This window comes from Mandrillus leucophaeus, unplaced genomic scaffold, assembly GCF_000951045.1.
Source record: "Mandrillus leucophaeus isolate KB7577 unplaced genomic scaffold, Mleu.le_1.0 Scaffold315, whole genome shotgun sequence".
NCBI classification, from domain to species: Eukaryota; Metazoa; Chordata; class Mammalia; order Primates; family Cercopithecidae; genus Mandrillus; species Mandrillus leucophaeus.
The window spans coordinates 829385-851206 of NW_012103310.1; the positions used below are offsets into that span (position 1 = coordinate 829385).

At 46.3% G+C, this 21822-nt stretch overlaps 1 protein-coding gene across 2 annotated transcripts in view; it reads right to left on the reverse strand.

Moving 5' to 3' along the window:
• Nucleotides 1-21822, reverse strand: part of CLDN14 (claudin 14) — a 126715-nt gene that overhangs the window by 90938 nt on the left and 13955 nt on the right. The window contains exon 1 of one of the 2 annotated variants that reach the window (XM_011987737.1): nucleotides 1970-2263. The exons of the other annotated variant lie outside the window; for it this stretch is intronic. The gene's annotated coding sequence lies outside the window, so the exon portion shown is untranslated. Of the gene's footprint in view, nucleotides 1-1969; nucleotides 2264-21822 lie in introns of those variants that run through there. 2 annotated transcript variants of the gene reach the window in all.

Below are 21822 nucleotides of genomic sequence, written 5' to 3' on the forward strand. Positions count from 1 at the left end.
GTGCAGAGTGAGTGTGTGTGAGGAGTGTGTGTGTGAGGAGTATGTGTGTGAGGAGTGTGTGTGTGGAGTGAGTGTGTGTGTGGAGTGAGTGTGTGTGGAGTGAGTATGTGTGAAGTGTGTGTGTGGAGTGATGTTGGCAGAGAGGCCAACATCAGCCAGACCTTGCAGGTGGTGATAAGTAGCTAGATGTTTATTCTAAGGAAAGAGGAGGCCATAGAATTGTTGTAAGCAGTGGATGGACATGAGGTGACTTGAGTTTTAAAAGGCCACTATGGTGACTCTGTAGCAAGTCGACTGGAGGTGGGCAAGAGTAGAAGGTATTGCCCCAATCCAAGTGAGACATCAGTTCCTTAAACAAGGACAGTGGCTGTGGAGTGGGAGAGGAGTAGACAGATTCCACATACACTTTGCGGGTAGAATTGACAGGTTTTGCTAATGGGTTGGATGTTAGAGTTGAGAAAAGAGGAGAAACCAAGGAAAACTTCCAGGTTTCTGGTTTAAGCCAATGGTGGTGCCAATTCCAGAGAAAGGAACTGACATGGACAGGCTGGTGGGGAGAACATGGAAGTCAACAGGTAAGAGTCCTTCATCCTCTGCAGGATACCTGCTGTCTTTCAGTCAGTCAGTTTATCAATCTGGTACTTGTTGAGGGTTTACCATGTATTAAGTTCTGCACATTTACCTTGACATATTTTTAAAGGTGATTTGAAATGACTTGTAATAAAACTCATAGGTACAAGAAAACTGTTGAAAAGGTGCATGTGTGAAAGTACAAGAGCCAAGTAACAAAAGGATGAAAAGAATCATATCCAAGTCCTAATCCTAAAAGAGACTGCTGCAATTACAAGCAACAAAACTTAACTGTGAGTTTCCCAGGAGCCAAAGCGAAAAAGGAAAGTTGAGTTTCATAAAGCCAATTGTCTAATAAAAAGAAGCATGACTGCTCACTCAGAGAAATAAAATTTTGCCCTTATTCTCAACTTCGAAAGCATTTTTCTTACTACCTACCTTCTCTAAGGGCCAATGATCAATATAGTGGAATTGTTATATTGTCAATAACAATTTTACACAAAATACAAAGGATTTCTATATAAAACCTAAAAAACCAGTGTCCCAAACGCCAGGTAGAATGGACTATCAAGGGCACTGGTCAGGGGCACAGGTCTGTAGCAAGGGAATACTTTGGCCTATGTCTTACTGTCTTAGGTTTTAATAGTGTCTTTGTGACGGGTACCTTGCTACCCACTTACTTAACTACAGTTTCTTTCGTCTTAGAATGTAAATTTCTTTTGTGACCCTCTCTCTCTCTAAACATGTGTGTGCATGTATGTGTGGGCGTGTGTGAACCACTGGAGTTGGCTGTAGACTTTCCTTTAGTTTTGCAGCCAGAGCCTCCCTCTGTCGCCCAGGCTGGAGTGCAGTGGTGCGATCTTGGCTCACTGCATCCTTTGCCTCCCAGGTTCAAGCGATTCTCCTGCCTCAGCCTCCCGAGTAGCTGGGATTACAGGCACGCACCACCACCACCATGTCCAGCTAATTTTTGTATTTTTAGTAGAGACGGGGTTTCACCATGTTGGTCAGGCTGGTCTTGAACTACTGACCTCATGATCCGCCCGCCTCGGCCTCCCGAAGTGCCGGGATTACAGACGTGAGCCACCGCTCCTGGCTGGCAGTAGACTTTTTAAAACATTTAAATAAACTTCGCACCCCTTATCACGCTGCCCGGAAAATTCTGACTTCCCTCACTTTGGGAGAGCAAAGCTCATACAGCAGACATTGCAGACCTTGTTTAGCTCACATTTAAGATAAAGGAAGATGCAAACTCCTTTATTTCTGATCAGCTGATCCTCTGTGACTGATGGCCGAGGAGCCCCGCTGGCACCAGTCTGTAGGCTCCAGCCTGAGCCAGAATCCATGCTAAAAGTCCCGAGGCTGGCAGTGAAAGAAACCCCCGGGGCTGGAAACTCACCCCTCCTGGGCGTCTGGACACCAGCTCATGGCTGCTCTCGGGTGTGTGGGGGCCCGGCGCCCCTTCTCCCCAGGGAGCCGCGTGACTCTCCTTGATCCGGCCTCACCTCGAGCGACAGGCCTCCCGGCCGCCCCCCAGCAGCCCCCGAGCAGTCCCCGGCGCGCTGGGGGACTCTGCAGCGCGCAGGTGACCACGCACAGCCAGCCCGAGCGCCATGAATAATTGACGCACAGAGTGGAATTACCTCTGTGGGCTCCGGGTCCCTCCCGCAGCCCGCACCTGTCCCTGCCCCTGTCCCTGCCTCTGCCCGGAGGACTACCGCTCTTTTCAGAAATGACGCCGGTACCCGCACGTACAAAATGCCTTGCCGTCTCGCTGGGAACACATTTGCATGCTCAGTTTCAGGTTTAAATGCCTGCGCATTAAACAGGATTAAATAGCACAACCTGGCGGGGGCAGGGGGAGCACGAGGGTCCTCCTCCCACCAGGCCGGAGGCGGGTGAAAATCCCAGCAGATTTCAAAAACCCCCCTCCCACCCTACACCCCCAGTGGGGGCGCGGAGGGACCCAACTGCTGGAGTTGGGGCTGCCCTACAGCATAGAGGGACCCCCAGTTTCCAAAGTGAGGGCTCAGTCAGCACCCTGCTTCTCCTCCATTCTCTCTTTTTTTCATTCATTATTCTGCCAACAGATATTTATTGAACACCTACTACGTGCCAGCACTGTGAAGGGGGACAGTAGGGACTATAGCAGTGAACAAAAAAGTCCCTGCTCTTTGGGTTGGGGGAGACAATTTAAAAAAGACTCAAAGAAATAACAGTTTCTGTATGAAGATAAGAGCAATGACCAGGGAGAGGCAAACAAAAGAGAGTGATAGGAAAGTTTCTCAGGATGTTGAGGAGCGCCTTTCTGTCCTCCTGTGCTTAGATTCTGCCCATAACTTAATAAGTATGTTATTATTTGACAATAATACTTACCAAACACTTCTCGTGTTCTCGGCACTGTAATAAGTGCTGGCTTTACATAATCGTTGTAACAACCTAATGACGTGGATCTTCTAATTGTGCTCATTTTACAAAAGAGTACAATTGAGGCAATGGGTCCCAAGGCCAGTAGCTGAAGAATGGCGGAGCTGGGACTTGAACCCAGGCATCTAGTTCTGGGACCCCACTCTGAAATGCTGCACTGTAATTTACATATATTCATTTCCCCTCCTTTCCAAATGTGGGGCACGGTCAAAAGCAAGCAAATATGCATAAGGAGCATCTGAAACGTAAGCAGCCAGCCCCATAACATGGCATTCTTCCTGTTCTTGTCTACATTTCTAGTTGATTCCTAAAGTGGGAGAGAGAGCGCGTGATGACAGGGACTGGTTACTTGGCAAAGAAACTGAGTCAGCCTAGGATTCCCAAGGCTGCAGCCAGGGAAGCCTGTGTCATGGATTCAACCGTCCATCCTGAGCCGCACCTGCACTGGCTGAAATGCTAGTGGCCGGGTTTCAATTTGGGGACCCAGTGGGTGACACCCAGGAGCCCAGAAGCCACACCAGCCCTTGGCTGCCTACAACCCAGGTTTCCATTACCATGTTGCCACCTGCCAGCTTGGCAGGATCACACTGCACCTTGGGCAGGTCCTTGCCCTGGGCCACCTCTGCTGCCATCCATCCCTCTCCTTGAGGAAGGCGGTTGGAAGGACAATGGCCTTTTCTTGGCTGAGGAGTGCCAGGGAACCAAGCCCCTCAGTACAGAAGGAGGGAGCAGCCGAAGCTCTCCAGCATCCAGACCCCATCACAGGGTAGGCCTGCAGGATTGTGGGTGTCTTACAAATCTTGCTCATCCTCCAAGACTAGAACAAAGTTCTCCCAGGCCTCAGACAGTCATCCTTGCCTGCAGCTATTGACTGTTTGCATAGGAGGCCCTGGAGTTAGGATTTGGGAAGGAGAGGCAAGTTCGAGGCTGGGGAGAATTTGGATTTTCCTGTGCACTGACCACAGGCAGCTCTCCCCTCCTCCAGAGCACACTCACTCTCAGACGCCCAGGGAGCTAAGCAAAATTTCTCCCTATTTTATCCAAATATGCTGTGGTCTTCGAAATGAACTCTTTACTCCTCCTTCCTGCTGACCTGACTGCAAATCAGCTTTTGATGGGATTGGACAGCTTGGAGAGATGGGCAGCGATCACGCTGAAATATGATGACAGGGGCAAGACTGCAAGGACATCGGCGAAGTAAGACATGTGCGTGGAGCCACCATGTGAAAACAATTAGGACGACAAATTTACTAATTGCTGAAAGTAACTTAATAACAAAACCACAATGCTCTCTGTTATTAATCCTGGCTACTGCAGCGGGTGCCAATTGGAGTTTGCTTGCAGGAGGGATTGTATCAGGCCAGTGCCCTAGCGTTTGCGGATGCTAAGTGAAAAGAGCTTGCATCTCTGTTGGTAGTTGAAAAATAAACCATTCTCCAGCCTCCTACCAATGCAAGTGGCTATGGGGGTTTGAGGCATTTCTGAAACCCATGGAGAGAGGGAGGCAGGGCTCTCTTGCCCTTCCATGACTCTCTCTTTTTTGCACATTCTCCACTTAAACCAGAGCAACAGGCATTACTCAAATTTTGGAGGGTTAAGAATTGATTTTTAACAAACACAGATTCGAATACAATATTCTTAAAGTGTTTTAAGGTGGAGTGGGTAGACATGAGGTAGCAAGGGACTCCATTCTTGGGTTGGGTGAGTAGCCTTCAAAAGTTCTCTGAGTTCCCAAGTCTTTCACAGGCTGCTTGCTACACATAATCCTTCACAGAAATTAGGTATCAGTGCCTAGGCATCGGAAGTGAATGCAGTATTTTTGGAGGCAAGGGAGTCCCTTAGCCCTCCAGAAGATCAAAGACAACCATCAAATGTGTCACCTTCAATAAGTCATGGGATGCAAAGGACCATAATTTCCCTAACTAGAGGGGCTCTTTGTGCCTATATTTCTCTTAAGTTGCTTAAGTCTGCAAACATTTGGATCATTCAAGCCTCCTTTTTTCCTTGACATATTTATAAAAAAGGCTGAATTACTATTTTTTGAAATATGTTAGCATCTGCCCCCACTCTGTATTTGACCATTTATATCTCAATGAGAAGTTGCATTCATTAAAGCTGGCAGCTCTGTGTGTACTTTATTGTGATGTTTTTGTAATTACAATGAGCAGTGTAGCTTTTTTTCCCCTCCCAATTAAAATGATCCTGGCCCAGAATGTCAGAGTCTTCAAGGCCAAGTTTGCTTCTCCTGGAGCATCCCCGGGAGATGTCTGCCCAGGCGGGAGGAGGCAACTCGACCTCTTCTTGGACCCAGGACTTCACCAAGGATGGTCAGCTCCTGCAAGAGCCCTTCAGCCCTCCCTCCAGCAAGAGCGAGAGCCAGGGGGGTGGCCTCAATAGGTCGTCCCGCCCAACAGCCGCCTTTCAGGAAACAGAGACTGTCACCTGGGACTTATTAAAAGTTTGGAGAGAAATAATATTTCTGAGATCGTTCAACCTCTGGCTCCTTTGAAGTTTATTCTTGGATTAATTCAGATCTTCAGAGACTGCATATGGGCGTGCATTATTTTCACTTTTTGCAGAATCACTCTCACTAAATTGTATGTTAGTCTTATCTTATTGACCTACTTCTAAAGAATGCTTGGTTAAGAAAACAAATTCTCAAGCCTCATCCCAGAGTCTGATTCAGCATTTCCAGGAACACGCTGGAAAGCTGTGAGTGTCAAAGCCTCTCTGTGGTCAGTTTGATTGCCCTGTGACACACCTTTGAGAGTTCATGCCTAGAAATAGCTGTGCTTGTTCTGAGTAATGGGCTTATTTATTTATTTATTTATTTATTTATTTATTTACTTACTTACTTACTTATCACTAGACACTGTGATGCTTCTAACTAATCATGTCATTTCTTTGGGTTGACTGTAGGAACCTCAGATTCAAATCCACCCCTAGCAAAAACGTGCGTGGTCTTAGCACAGGTACTTTTTGTTCATTCTCTAGCGACTGCCTTTACCTTCTTTCCCCTCTGTTGAACTTTCCTCAAGCACTTACCTTTTTTATTATGGAAAATGTCAGACACAATGTAAACGCTTACCTTTTTATTACAAAAAATTTCAAATGTAGGCAAGAATAGCAAACATAATGAGCTCTTATGTACCCATCACCAAACTTCAATAATTTTCAACTTACAGCCCACCTTTAAATATTTATTTTTAATCTTACCAAGATTATTGGAGTCTTTGTAAGTCTCCCAAATTCTTTTTCTAATGAGATAGAGAGTACATTACAAATAACCACAACAAATCAGCAGTTCTTACATTCAGAAGTGATGTTGCCTCCCCACCCCTAAGAGGACATTTGGCAATGTCTGCAGACAATTTTGGTTGTCACAACTGGTGAGGAAGCAGTGTTGCTCTTGGCATCTAGGGGATAGAGTATGCCCTACAATGCACAGGACAGTCCCCAGAACGAAGAACGGTCAGCCTCGAATGGCCACGGTGCTGAGGTTGTGCACTAAATTAAAATGAGTATTTTTCAAGTTAGACTATTCCTAGGAAATTGACTTTAAAGCACAACTTGTGTTTTCAAGTTGAGAAATGTTCTAAATATCATAGGTTTGGTGGTTTATAGGGTATTCATGGTACACACGCTGGAATATCAGTAAGAAACTAGTTGACGGTGGTTGTCTCTGGGGAGAACTGGGTGGCAAGGCAGGATAAAGAGTTACTTTTTCCTCTATCCCCATTTGTGTCTTTTATATGTTATAATGCATGCACGTCTTACCTACTTGAAATACATTTGAATAACATGGAGTACATGAATGTTTTCAAAAGATCTGAAAACAAAATTTTTATTTTAAAGAAAGCTTTTAAAATGGTTGTGTAAAGAGACGAAAAGGAACCTTCCGACAGAGCTTTCCAGAGTACTGTGAGTCTGTCAGACACCTAGTGTGGCTCAGCAAGCCTGGGCCATTAAGGGAATCAGAAACACGTGGAGAGGCGGCCGTTGCTCCCGCATGATGGATCAATTGTGTGAGAACGAAGTTAAATGTGAGGGTCCCTGTGCCAAGCCTCTGACACTAATGAGCCCTCAACTCCAGGGATCGGGTCTCCCAGGGCCAGGCGGTTGACGTGGCTTCTGGGCAGCAGACAGGAGGGCTGGGAGCCGCCTGCCACCTGGCCAGAGCTGGCTGCAGGATGAAGGTCCAGTCCTGCCTCCGTCAGCTGGTGGCCATGTGCACCAGGGGGTCACTCACCCTCTGATCCTCCAAAGGACACAGCTACATTGAGCTATAAATGGTGACAGAAGTGAGGCAAACCCCTTGCTTCTTTTGAAAAGAAAGGCCCAGCGAACACATCTTTTGAAACGTTACCTGGCTGTGTCACTTCCATTCTTCAAACCCCAGTGGCTCCTGGCTGCCCTTGGTCCTCCTCTTTCTCCTCGAATCCTCTGCCTCTCGACTCTGGCTCCCATGGCTTTTTGTCCGTCCCTCGGATCCACCACACTCCCCTCCACCGCAGGGCCCCTGCAGATGCTGTTCCTTCCACCAGGCACACCCTTCCATCTCCTCCTTGCCTGGTTACCTCCTCCAGGAAGCCCCCCTTCCTCCACTCCATTAGTAAGTCAACCCCCATCATGACAGACTGTCCCAACCCTGGTCCTTTTCCTCTCAGCTCTTGGAGAGATGCATCTTCATCACCTGTGCAATCATGTGATAAATGCTCTCCTGGCTGGGCCATGAGCTCTGGAAGCTGCATTTAAGACCCGTTGGTTTGCCCATCCCAGAGCCGCGTCAGGCCCATATTCACTGGGACTCACTAAATGTCCATGGACCAAGAGACCTAATGGAGAACAAAAACAGCCCTGCCCCAGAGGCAGGCATCAACATGCGGCTCGTCGAGGGAATCCTGGAAGAGCAGTCAAACTCAGGGGAGCAGAAGGGCCTCCAAGATGTGGCGGAATGGGGTGTGGGCAGCCTGGAAGCTTCCATGGCTTTTCTAGGGTGGAGAACAAGTCTGTGGCAGGTCAGAGGGCATGCCTGGATGATCACCCAGACTGCACTGCGGTATCTCCTGCTCCTCCCCTCTCCTGCATGGTCCCCGATGGAGTAAGGCAGACTTCCTTGGTGCCAAAGGCATCGATGACCCCCTAGGATTGGTCAGTGGATGTGGGGAGGCCATGGGTGGAAGAGTTAAGAGCTCCTCCAGGGTGATCTGGGGAGAACAAGGAAGCCCCTTCCACACTGACCCATGAGAAAGGGGAAATGCTCTCCTCTCTCCAAAGCAAGGCCTTCCCTGACTGCAGTGACCCCGGTGGCTGCCCCTTCTCCAGGCTCCCACCACACCCTGGGCACATTCCAGTTGCTGCATAGTTCATGATGATGCTCTTTCTAGATGTTTGGTGCCCAGCTAGGCTGTGAGCTCCCTGAGGGCAAGGACTGTGGGACATTTTTTTCTAATACTCAAACCATGCACAGAGGCCCAATTATTAAGGTGTCCAACAGCCTTCTACAGAGTGAGCTTATTGCTGCTATGGGGCATCACACAGAGGGGTCATAGCTGCTGGTTTGTTTTTTTTTTTTTTAACTTGTCCATCTTGCTACAATTTCTGTCAGCATGAACAGAAATGGAGATTGAAGGACGGGGCTGTTGGCTTCAAGCAAGACTTTTCTATTCCTTCATGTGTGCATCACACACACACACACACACACACACACACACACACACACAGAGAGTCTCTCTCTCTCCCCCCCCTCTGTCTCTCTCCCTCTCTCCTCGGCTACTGAGGGTCCTTGTTGAAGCCAAAAGTGGTAGACGTGTAAGAAAATGCTGCAAAATGAGAAAGATGTATTTGGTGTTGAAAAGGAAATTGATGAGGAGAAGGAGCATGTGGCCCCCGGGGGAAGGCGAGCTGCCCTCCCAACTGGCAGGTGTGCAACTTTCTCAGGGCACCCCACAGAGGCCCTGGAAGACATTATTCCTTTGCCTGCTTTCTGTGGAGAACAAATCACCTCTAAAACATTTCCCAGAGGAAGGGCCGGTGGGGCAAGAATTGCTTCTGGGGGTCGACCAGCCACAGGCCCAGCCGGAGAGCAGGAGCTGCTGTCAGAAAGCCCACGGTTGGCCAGCATGGCCACTTGTCAGCACACAAGGGCCCTGGAGGAAGTCACCTGCCCCAGGTGAAGACAGTGAGACAAGGGTGGACTCGGATTGGTGAACTTCCTGTCCTCCTTCAGGTCTTCACTCAAGTGTCACCTCCCTGGGGACCCTCACCTGGCCACATTCCTACTCACAATCATCCCCTGGCCTCGTGGACCGGACACTTTCCCATCCCTGTCATGCCTGATTTTTCCCCTGAGCATGGAAGACGCTCAAAAGCCCATTCATGTTACTGATTCTCAACATCTCTCTCCCGAGACTGCAGTTGGAATGAGGATAAACACTGCACCTGCACTGCCCCCTGCTCTGTCCCCAGCAGCTACAACACTGCCTGGCACATAGCGTGACATTGGTTATTTATTGCATGGCTGAAAGAATGAATGAATCGGAGTCATCGAAGGCTGCCTTTTAGAATGGTGACTACCCTGTATTCAGATTCTTTTCAAGATATTGTCTTTCTAAATGCCCCAGAGTACTAGGTGGGCCCAACCTACATTTACATTTCAAAACACCCGAGGCATTTTCAAAAGAAAGTTGCTTTAAATTCGCTGCATTAAATTAAATTCACTGAACTTTCTTGGGGCTACCCTGAGATAGCCCAGACAAGCAGCCGGTCTTGGGAGGTTTGACCATTGTCACCATGATACCAGCTTGGCTCCTCTCCCCCAGACCCCAAAAGTTGAATAAGCTCTTTACCTTCATTGGTATGGAAATAGAGCTCAGGGCTGTTTTAGTATCTATATGTGGAGGGAGAATTGGAGGGGCCCTAAAGTAAGTAGCTTTGCCACCCTTTCAAGAGAAGTCAAAGGGCGGCGCCAAGCCCCGCTCGCCGCCAGGGTTTCTCAGGTGCTGTCTGGCAAGTTGGGCCAGTGGCATTGGCCCCATTTTAACCTGGTCCCCACCACAGGCCTGGATCACATGCTCCCAGTCCCCTCCCAGTTCCCTTCTGAGGTCTGGGACCTCCTCCTGGCTTTCTCCAGTTCTTGGCGACCTGTCAAGAGGTCCCTGCTCCATTCAACTCTGCTCATACCCCCAAAACTCTCTATCTGCTTGCTGCCTAATGCCAGCAACAGCCACCGTGCGGGGCAAGAGGCTCCGGGGCCACCAGCCACAGTCCCTACAGACAATGTAGCAGGTTGAGGAGAGTCCCTCCCAAATTCATGCCCACCCAGAACCTCAGAATGTGCCCTTATTTGGAAATAGGATTGTTGCCGATGGTGAGGATGAGGTCACCCTGGAGCAGGATGGGTCCTGCTCCAAAATGACTGGTGTCCTTAGAAGCAGGCACCAGGAGAAGGCCGCATGAAGAGGGAGGCAGAGACTGCAGTGATATAGCTGTGAGCCAAGGCCAAGGAATGACATGGCCGGCTGGCAGCCACCAGAGCGGGGAGGGAGCACAGAACGGACTCCCCTTGGAGGCTCCAGAAGGAACCAGCCCTGCCTACCCCGCAATTTCAGACTTCCTGTCCCCAGACCTATGAGACAATAAATCTCTTGTACTTTGTTACAACTGTCCTTAAGCAAACAAATCCAGAGAGACCACGATGGCTTGGCCCCCTCCCCTTGGCCTCTGCACTGGCAGCAAGGAGGACCCCAGTGAGATCTCCGAGCAGCTGCGCTGTTCCCTGCGGACAGGCTTTATCCCTGGAGCCTCTGCCTCCCGTAAGCTGACGGGCAGACCCAGTCCACCCTGGGCACTACTTCCCACCGCCTCCTTTTCTTGCCTGTCTTCCCTCTTCAGCCCACAAACCCCTTGAGGTCTGAGCATCATTTTGTCTGTGGCTTTGGGCAGGGTGGCTGGCACAGGGTAGGGGAACCACAAATAACTGTTGGCGTGTAGCCAGCCCCTTGTTTAGGGAAGAGATGGGTCTAACAGCCGGGCATGCTGGTCTTGTGATCTGGGTCTGAGATGCCGCCTTGGGTGGTGGGTGGAGGGGTGACCCTGAGCCAGCCCTGTCGCAACAGCTCCTCCTGAAGACCCCAGATGCTCCAGGTGCCATCCCTAGGTCAGCTGTGCTGTAGGACCGCATCAGGGGGACGAATTTTCACATGAAAAGAAGAATCACATCGAGCAAAACGCTCACTCACTGTCAGAGATCAATGAAGCAGACAGCAACTGACTGCAACCGCTCCTCGTGTCCTGTCGGCCTAGAGAAGGGTGCAGCGTGACCTGACAGCCCTGCTGCTCCTAGCCGCAGACACGCCATCCTTCTTGGCTGCTGTTTTAATCATTTTTTAAAGGACTGTTGAGGGTGGGAGGAAGTAGGAAAGGAGGTGGTTTCATGTGAGATTTCTACAGTTTGCTAACAGTAAAAAATGGGAGAAGTGATAAAGTTACTACATTCATCAGTCATCCACCCCGAAACATTTGCAACTGATTATGTTCCTCAGAATTGGCACTGAGTCATGAGGTATTCTTGTAAGCAGTTTGCTGGAGCGAGCCAAAGGCAGGAAAACGAGAAGGTACCTCTGAAACACGTTCAGAAGAAACATTCTCCCAAGTCATAAAAAAGATATGGAGACCAGTAGTTGCTTTTCTCAGCGGCAAAGCATCCAGCGCTGCTTTTAAAAAAATGGAAATAAAATGAGAATGGTTCTAGCAACCGCAAAGACGCGTGCACTTTTGCTGCCTGTCTTAACGGACAAGTGGGCTTTCTGCGTCCTGTGCTCAGTATAAGATGCCCCATGTGAAAGGGAGCTCATGGCCACGTTGAGTGGGCGCACTTAAGGACACTTAGGGGTTTATGTTATATTTGCGGCCAAGTTAAGCTGATCTGTTACAGGACTCATTATCCTAAAAGGGTCGCTAATGACATTTGCTGGAAATTTTGCCTAGAATGCTTTCAGTTTGACCCTCTAGAGATGGCCACGGTTGGGTTGGATTAAGGCTCATAACTGAGCCAGAAAAATAAACCTGATTTATGGCCAAACTGGTTTTTACTGACCTGTGAAGTAAATGAAATTTGAATCCCTATGACAAAACAAGACAAAAACAAAACAAAAGAAATACCTTCTTGAATTGGAAAAAAAAAAAAAAAAAACCTCTCTATTTTCTAGAAAGAGTGCATAGGAATGTCAGGCCATTCTCAGGACAGCACGGGTCTCTGCTTTGAAACTTTGGCCTTGTTGGGAGGAAGCTTTGATTACCACCCCTTTTCTTGCTCTGAGTTTGAATGTCTCTTGCTTTGGGATTTCTGTTTCTGGCACTTTCTGGACTACTTCCTTGGACTTGTGGTTTAACCTGCCTGAGACTTGGGGGTGCAGAGGCCCCTCCTCAACCTCACCTCTAAGTGGGATAACCCAGCTTTCCTGCCACCTAGGGACCAGCTGACACACGCCAAATCCCTTGGCCCTGGGCCTCGACAGGACAGTGCTCAACAGATGGGAGCTAAAGCATCGGCTGGATGTCACTGGCTCTTCTATGAGGCTGTTGAGTTAGGACCAAGGCATTACACGTAAAGGTAGCTGCAGCCTCGAGGCCCCCGTCTGGTGGAAGGACTCCCCTTGAGCTGACCAAGGGCACTGATGGCGTCTGCTACAGTCTTACCTCTGCCTTCGATGGACCCCTGGTTTCCTGAAGTAAGAGGTGCAAAAGGTGAGAGGAAGGGGAAGGTGGGCTTGGGAAGGGGGTAGATTTCAACACAGGAAGGGCCCAGCAGCACAGCAAGACAGCGGTGCCCACCTGAAAAACAGGCCCCTGGTGGTGTCTGGCCCAGTCTCTGATGGCGAGCTCTTGCAGTATATGCCTTCTGGTGATTGTCCCTTTGTTGCCTCCTCCTGAGCCAATGCTAGTGATGGCCAACACCAGCATCCGAGGCCCTGCGCACCCATTTCCTGCCACTCCTTTCCCTGCACCCCATCTTGGGCCACTTTGGCAACTCCTTAGGAAGGGAGGTGGTTGGGTGGGATGCCGCACACTTCATGGTCAGCCAGCCCTCCCCCACCACAGCCAAGCAGAGGACAGCTAAACTTCTGACACTGGCAGCCTCACTGCTGGCCCCTGGCAGGACCTGCTGCAGTCAGCAGCACTGGCCAGGAAGATATTCTCGCTCCCCTTTATGGCGAGGACAACTGCATGTGAGATGGCGGACGAGGCATGGCCGGGCCACATCGCTCCATCTATGGAGACAAAAGTGACTCCATCTTGGATGCTAATCGCCATGTTGACTCTGTTTAGCCACCGCCTGGGAATGTTGACGTCATCGCACATATCACTGGCTATAACTAATACAGCATCCTCGACTGTCCTAGAGGTGGCCTTCAATTGTCTCTATAGAGCGTGTACCACCTTTCCCTATGGTATATAAGCCCAGGTCTGGGGTAACAGTGGGACATCTACCTGCCTTACCGCTGCCCAAGACCATGCTTCTGTCTATAAGTTCCCCAGTAAGCCACCCTTTACTGACTATTTTCTGGTTTCGCTGCTCTGTTGGCATTTGGAAGCCGCTTTGTGTATACAGCCCTTTCACAGGACGGCATCCCAAGTCCCCCAAGCCCCAGGCTTGGCGGTGCCTCCTGCAGTAATTCCCACAAGGAAGCAGCTCCTGCTCATTCCTTCCTTCAAGGAACTTTGATTGTTTCCTGCTGCAGGCCTGGTCCCTGGCGCTCCAGGAACGCAGACCCGGTCTCAAAAGAAGGACTTGTCCAGGTACAACCACAACACAGGGTTACAGGTGCCCCGTTAGGAAAGCAGAGGCAGGTGCATAACAGCCAGCATAGGAGATAAACGGCCACACAAAAGAGGCTTAGTGGGGTCAGGCCCGCCTTGTTCCAAGTGTTTCATTCACTTATTCCTCACAACATTCGTGCAAGATGGATACTATAATTACTGCCATTTTACATGTGCGGAAAGCAAGGCACAGAGAGGTTAAGAAGCTTGCCCAGAGTCACACAGCTGGGATTCTGAGGTCAGAGTCGGCATTCTGATTTTTGAGCCACTAGATTGCAGGGTTGCCAGCAGTACAGGCCTATGGATGTCTTACCCGCACCCGCCCCCACAACCTGCTCATCGACAGTCAAAGTTCCCTGAGGGCAGAGGAGGATGCCACGGGATGCGTTCACATCGAGGAGGCATTTAGTAAGTACTGATTACCTCTCGCCCCTGCCTCTGCAGCACCGACAGGCCTGGGAAGGGTCTGCAAAGTTTGATGATCTCCCCATGATCCCTCCAATTCTAAAAGCTCCCGAGACACATGCCGTTCACCACACTCTTCCATATTTACAGAATTGCTTCCTCAATCATTGAGCAGCTTTAACACACTGCAGGGCCCTCTGAGAGCAACAGCCAGCCCCAGCCTCCCTGACTTTCCTGGAATGCCCCTGGGCTAAGCAGAGGCCTGGCACGCGGCACGCCATCCGCAGGGATTTGTCAAATGAAGGAGTGAATGGATACGGATACCTGCAACTCTAACTCAGAGGCTGTGGAGTGGCTTGCCTACAACCATGCTTAACTCTGAGAGTGTCGCTTTTCTAGTATTTGGAGTGCATGAGGAGGGGTTTCAAAGGAATTGCCAAGCTATAGCAGGCTAAAACCGCCTCGGCTTTGCCAGAAATCCCTGGAAAACACAAGCCAAAAGAGGAGGTCTCGGGTCTGACTGACCCATGCTCCGCGTGGGAATTGTCCTGTGGAGAAGGTGGCTCGGCTCCCGCGCCCTGCACGGGGTACGCTATTATGCTTCAAAACAGGACTTATCAACGATTTAGTCTCATTAAGTTGTAAGAAAACAGGCAGCATGTTCCAAGGTCGTAAGTTTTCTCAACGCTCAAATGTTTCCAATGTTTTGTAAAACCAAAGAGTGCAGGAGCCCACTGGGCTTTGCTGGGGTGATGGATATATGTGGAGTTGGTGAGGAATTTTTCCAGGCTGCCTTGAAAGCCAGCTCATTACGACCCCATGGGCTCCAGACGTTTTCTCGTTCCTAAGGCTGGTCAGGTGGTATGTGGGACATTGCCCAAAGATGTCTAGGTCCCACCCTCCATTTTTAGCTTTACCGGAGACTGCAAATGTGAACACACACAGCCAGGCATCCCCCAACTTTCTACCCCCGATTTTCTATAGGTCAGTGTGTGTGTGTGTGTGTGTGTGTGTGAGAGAGAGAGAGAGAGAGAGCGTATGTGTGTGTGTGTGTGCACGCACAACACAGGGACACTTTTTGCACAGTGAATCTGATTTTGGCCACACTTCTGTAGAATAAGGAATTTTAAGAATTCTCACTTTGATCGTTTCCTATCCCACATATCAGTTATATCCCCAAAGATATCACTCCTGCAAACATCAGCTCCCAGTCACAGTGTTTCGCTCAGGCGCCCAAGCTGCTGGTGGTCGGTGACTAATTTCAGCACTTCACTGCCTGGTGCTGAGAGCCACCGCTTACCTCAGGGACACTTTCATCTTCTAGTTTGCAGTTCTTAGAGCAAAGGGACTTAGGGACTTGCCATTTGCTTCTCTTGGGTCCTCAATTGATGAGTGTGTCCTCCAGTACTTTCTAGTTAAACTGGCTTATATTAGGGGTGGGAATGTCTTCTAATTATAGCAGATTCACCCGGGCCAGAGGTGACCAAAGTCAGAAGCCTACACAGTGATGGATGAAGAAGCAGGTGGGAGTGCTGCCCATGGTGGCCATGGACCTTTCTGTGCTTGGTCCCTATAGTCCACTCCACCAAGCCCCTTTTTTGGGATCTCATGGCCCCAAAACTATGGGTGTGGTAGGAAGACCACAGCTTTTGAGTCTAGCTTTTGAGATTTGGGTTGGAGGTCTGGCTCTGCCCCTGCCTTGCGTGTGACTTCTGGCAAATTTTCTAACTCCCTGACTATGTCACTTCTTTCCTCTATGAAGAAAACGATGCATCCTCAGCGGGTGGCTGGTAACATCAGCCAGGATGACCCATATACAAGCACTTAGAACAGCATCTTGGAAATAAAAGCTACCAGCTCCCGTGAATTCTCTCCGTGTCCACAGCTGTCTTCCTGAAAAGTCTTAACCAATGGAATTGCATTTCCTGTTATTGTTGATGGTCCCTGATTTTGGTGGATTCTCTTCTCACTCTCCTTTTCTATCTTTCGGTGGTAAGAATATTTAACATGAGATCCAGCCTCTTAAATTGTATGAGTGTGCAATACAGCACTGTTAATTATAGGCACAAAATTGAACAGCAAATCTCTAGGACTTAATCATCTTGCATAACTGTAACTTTATACCAAGTGAAAAGCAACTCCCCATTTCTCCCTCCCCCTAGTTCCTGACAACCACCATCTACTCTCTGCTTCTGTGAATTTCACTATTTTCGCTCCTCATATAGGTGGATTCAAGCAGTATTTGCCTTTCTGTGACTGGCTTACTTCATTTAGCATAATGAATGGCCTCCAGGTTTACCCATGTTGTCTCATATTGTAGAACTTCTTACTTTTTTAGGGCTGAATAATATTCCATTGTATGTATATACAATGTCTTTATCCATTCATCTGTCAGTGGACATTTTAGATTGTTGGCACATCTTGATTATTGTGAATAATGCTGCAATGAACATGCGAGTGATAATATCCCTTTAAGATCCTGATTTCATTCTTTTGGATAAATAATACTCATATGTGGGATTGCTGGAAAACATGATAACTCTATTTTCACTTTTTTGAGGAACCTCCATACTGTTTTCCATAGCTGCTAAAACATTTTACATTTCCACCAACAGTGAACAAGCGTTCCAACTTCTCCACATCCTTGCCAACTCTTATCTTTAAAAAAAATGCCATCCTAGTAGATGTGAGGTAATATCTCATTGTGGTTTTGATTCGCATTTTCTTGATGATTAGTGATGTTGAGCATCTTTTCAAATACCTGTTAGTCATTTGTAAATCTTCTTTACAGAAATATCTACTCAGGTCATTTGCTCATTTCACAAATTGGGTTATTTGGTTTTTTGCTATTGAGTTGAAAAACTCCTACATATTTTGGAGATTACCCCCTATCAGATACATTATTTGCAAATATTTCCTCCCATTCTGTACGTTCTCTTTTTACTCTGTGGTTTGTTTTCCTTGGCTATGCAGAAGCTTTTTAGTTTGATGTAATCCCATTTGCCTATTTTTGCTTTTGTGGCTTACGCTTTGGGTGTCATACCCAAAAAATCATTGCCAAGATCAATATCATGAAGTTTTTCCTTAATGTTTTCCTCCAGAAGTTTCAGGTCTTAGGTTTAATCTGTAATCTATTTTGAGTTGATTCGTGTGTATGGTTCAAGATAAGGGTCCACTTTCCTTCTTTTTCTTGTGGATATATAGTTTTCCCAGCACCATTTGTTGAAGAGACAGTCCTTTCTCTGGTGTACCAGTATTACTGTCACCATTGTCAAAAATCAATTGATTGTATATCTGTGGATTTATTTCTGGGTTCTTTATTCTGTTCCTGTTCCATTGGTCTATATGTCTGTCTTTATGCCAGCACCATACTGTTTTATTTACTGTAGATTGTAATATATTTTTAAATTAGAACATGTGATGCCTCCAGCTTTGTCCTTTCTTAAGACTGTTTTGGTTATTTGGGGTCCTTTCTGGTTTCATATGAATTTTAGGATTTTTTTTTTTTCTGTTTCTTTGAAAAATGCTATTGGGATTTTGATAGAGATTGCAGTGAACTTGTTAATTGCTTTGGGTAGCATCGATATTTTTAAACAATATTAAGTCTTCTAATCCATGAATGTGGGACACTTTTCTATTTATTTGTGTCTTCTCCAATTTATTTCATCAATATTTTGTAGTTTTCAGCGTGCAAGACTTTTACTTCCTTAGTTAAATTTATTCCTTTGTGTGTGTGTGTGTGGAAGAAAGTTTATTAAGACAGGAAAGGAATAAAGAATAGCTACTCCATAGGCAGACAGCCTATTATTCCTGTTTTTCATTCTTTTTGGTGCTGTTATAAATGAAATTATTTTTATATTTCCTTTTCGGATAGTTTACTGCTAGTGTATAAGCTCCAACTCATTTTTGATGTTGATTTTGTATCCTGTGCCTTTACTGAATTCATTTCTTACTTCTAATAAGGTGGGGTTTGTTTGTTTGTTTGTTTGTTTGTTTGTTTGTTTTGGAGTTGTGAGGGTTTTCTACATATGAGATCATGTCATCTGCAAAGAGATAATTTTACTTCTTCTTTTTCAATTTAGATGCTTGTCCTTGTCTGGAGTTATATTTTGATGGCACGAAGACATTTTATTTATATGTAATGTTGATATATTTTAAAGATTTGTGCCAAGAGAGTATATTTCATAAAAATTTAAATGACTTTAAAAATATTTGCCTAACTGTTCTTACATGACTTCCTGTATTATGTTGAATAGAAGTGGTGAGAATGGGCATCCTTACCTTGTTCCTTATCTTAGGAGAAAAGCTTTCGGTTTTCTACTGTTGAGTATGTTAGCTGTAAGCTTTTCATATATGGCCTTTATGTTTAGATCATTTTTTCCTATTCCTAGTTTGTTGAGAGTTGTTATTTTATTTTATTTTATTTTATTTTATTTTATTTTATTTTTTAGTTTGAGACTAAGTTTCGCTCTTATCGCCCAGGCTGAAGCTCTGCCTCCCGGGTTCAAGTGATTCTCCTGCCTCAGCCTCCCAAGTAGCTGGGTTTATAGGCGCCTGCCACCACACCCAGCTGATTTTTGTATTTTTTCGTAGAGATGGGGTTTCACCATGTTGGCCAGCCTGGTCTCTAACTCCTGACGTCAGGTGACCCACCCACCTTGGCCCCACAAAGTACTGGGATTGCAGGTGTGAACCACCCAGCCTGGCTGAGAGTTTTTATCATAAAGGATACAAAAATTTGTCAACTGCTCTTTCTGCACCTATTGAGATTATCATGTGATTTTTTTGATAACATGGATGAATTCATTTCTTAAGATTTGACTGCAAATTTAAAAACAAGAACAAACAAAGCTTTTCATCAAGAATAAACATAAAATCTAAATAATTCTGCAATCGTGCATTTTAATAGAAAGTACAAATTTGAATACATTATAATTTGTAACTGCATTTAAAAATTAAAATATTTCTCTCCAAATCCAAAACATCACACAATCTTTAATCTGTTCTCATCTTGTTACCTTAGAAACATTTGTCATATGCCTTCAGGAAAATATAGGTAAGAATTACTAATCAGTTTTTCATGATCAAAGAAACATTATTCTTCTTAAGGTGACTTTTTGAATTATTTATCTGTATTTCATTTCTGAAATATCACACAATTATACCTCCACTCTAGAGAAAAAAAGAAAAAATACAAATATCAAGGAGGCAAGAACGTTCATAGAATTAAAGCAAAACTCACAAGTGTTTGACTTAGAAATGTACACATTGTAGCAAATTTTTAAAGTACAACTTTAGTTGATGACTGATGTGTATGTAACAATTGTGAACAATTTAAACAGGTATAAAAATGTGAGTTCAAAACCTTTAGGCTCAAATACTTATCATACGTACTTTAGTCATTTCTTTCTATTCCTAGTTTGTTGAAAGGTTTTTTTTTGAGACAGAGTTTCTCTCTTGTCGCCATGAATATGGAAAGATTTGCTTACATAAACATGTATATTTTCAGATGAAAAATCAAGGGGTAGTGGCATCTCCCTGGTCTCTTAACAATATTTGGATTTTTGCAAAGAATTAGCAACATCCAACCTTAAGTGTGAATTACGTGTTTCTAAAGAACCTGTATAACAGATTAGCTGGCAGTGTTCTAGCTTTCAGGAGATGGGGTAATTGGGGGTGCAAATATCTGAGATAAGACAGTGCATATCATGTGATTTTTGTCTTTTATTCTGTGGATGTGCTATTTTACATGAATGGATTTTGCGTGTTGAACCATCCTAGATTTCCCAAGGATAAACTTCACTTGTCCTTGGTAAATGGGTGTCACTCAGTCATGGTGTATGATCCTTTTTAATTCTTCCTTGTTTCTGATTAATTTTTTAGTTGAAGAGGCTCTAATAGTGGGCATAGAAAATGTGACAATATTCATTCTTACTACAATTCAGATGTGCAGGAAATGTTGCTTCTTTATTTTTTCCAAAATGGATTTGATCTTCCTTAACAAGTCCCTATCCACAGGGGAGAAGAGAAAAAAGTATATTATAAGCCCTAGTCCCATCCATAACACAGTGCATCTCAAACTATCTGTGGTAAGAAACTTTTTTTGTTGTTGTTTGTTTTTTAATTTCTAACCAGTTGCAGATACTTTCATAAAATTCAAGAGAAATGAATTACTGGGAAATAAAACACTCTAAAAGCATACAAAACATAATCTTATATTTTTTATGATTGGTTTCAATAAGCATGAAATTATTCTGCTACAACAGCTTCTCAACACCTACCCTCAATTTTTGCACCTTTCTCATCCCATGCCAGCAGTAGTTTGTGGATGTGTCTCAGTCTTCAGCCCCATTCTGAGTGGTTTAAACAGACTCCAAGGGCTTAACTAGACCTATCGGTTAAGTAATGTCTAGGCCTGTGGAGGAAGGAGGAGAGTTTCCATGCTCAGGGGCAGGGCTGGTCTTGTTGCAGGTCTCTGGGTGGGTCTAGCTGGTCCCCACTGGAGTGGGCAGCCACATGATGTCTATGACTGATAGAACCAAGGGAAACTTTTTCTTGACCTATTAGGACCAAGGGGCTACCTCGCTTGACTTGCGGGAGGACAGGAAACCCTTTGGAATCCTGCCACAGCCTCCATCTGCCTCTGGACACCATCAGACACAAGTCACTTGGTTCCCGCCATAGTGGGCCACTTGGCTGCCCTGCTGCCCCTCAGCTTAGCTATCTAGTGGCCACAGTTTAGAGACACTAGACCCTCTCTGCCACACAGAGCTCTTCCACTCTCTTGGTTTCTCAGAGGCCCTCTGTGTTGGTGAGGAACCATCCAGCAAAGTAATGTTGCCCCACAGAGAGCATGATGTAAGCCCTCTGTCTTCTCTACTCACTTCAACGTAGCAAATGCACTTCCCTTTCCCTGAGTCTCAGCCAGGAGAGGCATGTTAAGACCCACACATCTCACAGCCGACTCCTCCTTCTGTAGGCTACTTATGTCCCACAATCTTTTAGGGCTGGAAGGAGCAGGCACCACTCCCTCCTTTTTTTCTGGATACAAATCTCTATGGTTTGGTCCTTCAAGCCTGGCTCTTGGTATGCAAGTGGCATAAACAAGGATTGAAGAAACCCTTTCTCTCAAAAAGACTTGACTTTAAAGACTTTTGTTTTGCTGCAAAAATCCTGTTTTGCATAACAGAAGCTGAAAATGAAGTTTTCCTTTTCTTTGCATTCCTTCTGCAATATTACTAAGTTCCTTGGTGCATGAAATGCATCTCTGAGGAATGATAGATCCTTCAGCTAAGGTTTATTCATAGGGGTAATGTCTCTGATTAATCCATCAGCACCATTTTCACGTAGGCAAACAGATACCCTGAAGGAAGAGGACTAGAATGGGTACTGTTGAAAGAGGGTGGAAATCTGGCAGGGTGTGGCTTTCCATGGGGCTTCATGAACCTGCATCTCAGACCCTCTTTGGCAGATTTGAGTCACCAGGAGGGACCCAAGGGCAGGAAGTAGGCTGCAGCCAAGAGATGAGAACCAAGAGGAAACAGGAAAAGCATGGGGCATCCACTTTGTAATTCTGCACCCAGCTCATTCTTCAGCTAA